At 33.6% G+C, this 5075-nt stretch overlaps 1 pseudogene; it reads left to right on the plus strand.

Annotated features, from left to right (window-relative positions):
• The first annotated feature begins 4089 nt into the window (after positions 1-4089).
• Positions 4090-4439, plus strand: LOC132485081 (small ribosomal subunit protein eS26-like; annotated as a pseudogene).
• The last annotated feature ends 636 nt before the right edge of the window (positions 4440-5075 follow it).

Consider the following 5075-nt stretch of genomic DNA (forward strand, 5'->3'; position numbering starts at 1 on the left):
GTTCAGAAATTTATCAGTTGATAGATATTTAGGTCATTTCCACCTTGGAGCTATTTTGAATAATGTCCTAAACATTCATGTAGAAGTTATTGTGTGGATTTATGTCTTCATTATTTTTGGATGTATACTTAGAATCAAGTTGTGGGGTACATAAGGTAACTGTAATTTTTTTTTTTTTTTGGTAACTGTATTTTTAAACTCTGGAGAAAATGTCAGACTATTTTGCAAGGGAGATCCATCATTTTTATGTACAGCAGTATATGAGGGTTCCAATTTCTCCATATCATCACAAACATTTGTAAGTAGATTCTTGTTTTTAATTTAAAAAAAAATTATAGTCATCCTAGTGGGTGAAAAGTAGGACCTCATTGTGTTCATGATTTGCCTTCCATTACTAACAATGTTGACCATTTTTAATATGCTTATTGATCATTTGTATTTTTTTTTCTGTAGAAATGTTTATTCAGATACTTTGCTTAATTTTTCTTTGGGATATTTATATTTTTCAATTTTAAGTGTTCTTTCTATATTCTAAATATAATTTTTATTAGATATATCATTTGTAAATATTTTGCTCCATTCTGTGGGTTGGCTTTAAACTTTTTTGATGGTAACTTTTTGAATTGCAATTATTTTTCTTTAGTCACTTGTGCTTTGGTTTTTTATTTAAGAAACCACTTATTTAAGAAACCTAACCCTAGGTCACAAATTTTACCCATATTTTCTTCTAAGAGTTTTTAAGTTTGAGCTCTTACATTTAAGGCTATGATTCAATTTCATTTAAATTTTGTATATCGTATGAGAAAAGCATTGTTCTTTCATTTAATTAATTATTTAATGTGGCTAATGATGTAATGTGGATATCCAGTTGTTCTGGCATCATTTGTTGAAAGAGCTATTAATCTTCCTCCCATTTAATTGTCTTACCATCCTTGTCAAAAGTCAACCAACCATAGGTATGAGTTTTATTTCTGGATTATCAATTCTATTCTACTAATCTATATGTCTATACTTAAACTAGTGTCATGATGTATTTATTGTAGCTTGAAGTAAATTTTGAAATTGGGAAGTGGTAGTACCCTAACTTTGTCCTTTTTTACAAAATGCTTTGACTAATCAGGATCCATTTAATTTTCATATTAATTTTAGTATCAACTTGTCAAATATGCAAAGAAGCCAAGTGGCATTTTCATAGCTATTGGATTGTCTGCATATAAATTTATGTGGTATTGTCTTAATATTATAAGCCTTCTGATCCATGAACTTAGGGTGTCTTCTCCATTTATTTAGATCTTTAATTTCTTTTGACAATGTTTTATAAATTTTAGAGTATACATTTTACAATTATTTGTTAAATATTTTATTCTTTTTGATGCCATAGTAAATTGAATAGTTTTTTAAATTTAATTTTCAGATTTTCATTGCTAGTGTGAAATAAAATTCAATTTTTCTATTGATCTTGTGTCCTACTGTCTTACAGAATTAGTTTATTAGTTCTAATAGTTTATGTGGCTTCATTCAGATTTTTATATATGGATGCATACCATCTGCAAATAGAAATAGTTTTACCTCTTCCTTTCCAATATGGATGCTTAATTTTCTTTTCTTTTCTTTTCTCATTTCTCTGGTTAGAATCTCCAGTAAAATGTTGCATGGAATGGGTAGAACATAAAATTTTGTATTGTTTCTACTCATAAGGGAAAGCATTCATCTTTGAACATGAAATATGATATTAGCAGTGAACTTTTTTTAGATGCCTTTTATCTTTTGAGGAGATCTCTTTCTATTCCTAGTTTGTGGAGTGGTTTATTTCATAAAAAGATGTTGGATATGTCAAGTGCTTTTTCTGCATCTATTTAGATGACTATATGGTTTTCTCTTTTATTCTATTGATGTAGTGTATTATACTAATTGATATGCAGATTTTAAACCAACCTTGCATTCCTGGGATAAATCCTACTTGGCTTCGATGTATAACCCTTTTAATATATTGCTGGATTTGGTTTGCTAGTATTTTGTGGAGAGATTTTGTATCAACTCATTCATTGTTCTTTAGTTTTATTTTTTGTGTGGTATCTTTTTCTAGTATTGGTATTAGGATAATACTGACCTAATTGAATGAGTAAGAAATGTTCCAGTTTCTTTATCTTTTATAAGAGTTTGTGAAAATAATGGTATTCATTTTTTTAATGTTTGGTAGAGTTCACCTTGGTGGGGTGTGGTCAGGTGGGGGAGTGCATCAGTTTTTCCCTCCCCAAAAGGTATGTAGTGGTGATGGATATTGGTTACCACAGTGACAAAAAGCTACTGGTTTCCTCTGTAAAGCTGGCCTCTGGGGTCTGTGCAGACAAACACTACATAAAATATTACAGAATTTAAAAAGTTGTGGGGAGTCTGCCACTCTCATAGGGACTGTTTAGGTCCTTGACAACAAAGCCTTCTAGAGTCCTCTGAACAGCACGACAATGGAGACATTGAGGGTACCCACTATGTGCCTGATACTGATAACTCACACCTTTCTTCTGTTTACTCAGCTGTCTCTAGACATCTCTGCTAAGCTGATCTCCTCTGTGATACTTTGTGTGGTTATTCTTTTTTTTTTTTTCCCCCACTGTGTTGCTGTAGGTTCTTAATTAAACTCTTGAAACTTCCTGGGTGATTTTCTTTCATGGATAGCTGTCTGATTGGTTTTCATCAGGGGACTAAGTCTAGTATCTCCCACTTTACCATCTTGCAACAATCCTCCTCTGATGATATTTTAAATGGTTCCTTTTGAAGTCATTGCTTAATCTGACATACTGGTCTTTTTACAAGCCAGATTCTGTTTCCTGCTTTTTTTCCCCATGTGTGTGCATTATGCTTTCCTCTTTCTTTGTGTGCCTTATAACTATTTTGCTTAAAACTACATGTTTTAGACAATATAATATAGCAACTTTGTATAAGATTTTCCCTGTTCTTGCTGTTATTGTTGTTATATATTGTTGAATGAGTTGGCTGAACTATTTCAGTTACGTCTACTCCTTCATAGCATTAAAGTTCTGACATTACTTCTCAGAAGGCTTATCCTTGGCGTGTGCACAATCACACTGGGATGAGAGTGATTTTTGTTCAGCTATCTTTGATCCATTGCACTTTTTCTTTTCTCTCTGTTAAGTTGTTTGTCTGTGTTGATATAATACCCAACTGAAATGCTCTATTAATTTCTGGTTGATTGCTCTATTGTTTTTGACAATTCCATGAGGTACAAAATATTCTATCATTTGATTCAGGTAAATTCAGGTCCCTCTGCAAGGGTAGTTTTCTGAGGTCAGACTTTAAGGTTTGTTTTCACCCCATGAGGACTCCTCTTAGCTGTTTATTTTCCTGGTCCTCTCTGGTATATTAGCTGGCTTATGGTTTGGTTTGTTGTTCTCATGGTGCTACCAGCCTCATCTTAATTGCTTATCACCCAAATCTCTACTGAGTTGAAGAACAGCATAGTCTTGTAGTTTCCCACACTTAATTCCAAATAAAGTCAGTTCTTTTGGGGAGGGTTTGGAGTACTCTGTATTTATGACCCACCTCTCCTACTGGTCAAAAGCCAAGACCCTTCTTTGGAACAGCAGACAGAGACAATTAGTGCAGGTTTTTGCAAACAGATTGATAGGAGTTGATGACAGCTATTTGCATTTGATCAATAAATAATGTCCCATTGCTCATGAAACATAAATTTTATTGGGGAATGGAAACAGGAGGCAAAACATGTACAAAGATGTATTTTATAATATTTTAAATTCTGTAATATATCATGTGGAGATATACTGTGAAGGAAAATAAAATGTGGTCAACTGTCAGTTTGTGATTGGCCTGGGGTAGTGATAGTTGTGTTTTGGACAACATGATAAAGGAAAGTTTTCCTGAGAAGATGACGTTTGAGCAAAGATGTACATAAACTATTTGAAAAGGGGAGGAAATGAGCTTGCAGCAAAAGAAGAAGCATGCACAAAAATCCTGAACAGGAAAACTGATGAAAGAATTTAGATTGTTCTAAGAACAGCAAAACATTCATTGTCATTTGATAAGAGTGAACTCTCATTCCTCCTCATTTCCAAGATGAACAAGAAATGAAGGAACAATGGTTGTGCCAAAAAAGGCTGAGGACAGGTGCAGCCTATTTGCTGCACCAACTGTGCCTGATACGTGCCCAAAAGTAAGGTCATTAAGAAGTTGGTCATTTGAAACATTGTAGAGGCTGCAGCCGTCAGGGACACTTCCAAAGTGAGTGTTTTGAATACCTATGTGCTTCCCAAGCTGTATGTGAAACTACATTACTGCATAAGTTGTGTCATTTACAACAAGTTGTTCAGGAATTCTTCTCCTGAAGCTGAAAGGACCGAATACCTCCACCCCAATTTACACCTGTGAGTGCTGCCCCAAGACCTCCACGAAAGCCCATGTAAAGGCTAAGTCATTAAAGACTGAAGAAATACAGTTCTCTGAAAAGACAATAAAATGTAAATTATAATTTAAAAAAAATGAAAAGAATGAGTGAGGAGAGGTTGTTTAGACTTTAGAGAGATAAAAGGGATGCTAAGAGTCTGGATGTCATGTTAAATGTCATGAAGAAGCCATTTGCAGGTTATAAGCCGGGGAATGATGCTATCTGATTTATAAAGATGATGGCATAGGCATATTTAGATTGTTAAATATCTTTTTTTAATTTTGAGAGAGATATAGCATTGATAAAGTGCAAGGCAATTAACAAAACAACACTTGCATTACTAAATGTAAATTGGTGCAGCTACTATGGAAAACAGCATGGAGGTTCCTCAAAAAAATTAAAAATAGAACTACCATATGACCCAGCAATTCCACTTCTGAAGAAAATAAAAGCAGTAGTTCAAAAAGATATATACACCCTTATGTTCATTGCAGCATGATTTAAAATTACCAGGATATGGAAGCAACCTAAGTGTCCATTGATAGATGAATGGACAAAGATTTGGCATATATATACAATGGGATATTACTCAGCCATAAAAAAGAATGTAATATTGCCATTTGTGACAACATGGATGGACCTAGAGTGTATTCTG

The sequence above is a fragment of the Mesoplodon densirostris genome, chromosome 1, assembly GCF_025265405.1.
Source record: "Mesoplodon densirostris isolate mMesDen1 chromosome 1, mMesDen1 primary haplotype, whole genome shotgun sequence".
In the NCBI taxonomy this organism is placed as follows: Eukaryota; Metazoa; Chordata; class Mammalia; order Artiodactyla; family Ziphiidae; genus Mesoplodon; species Mesoplodon densirostris.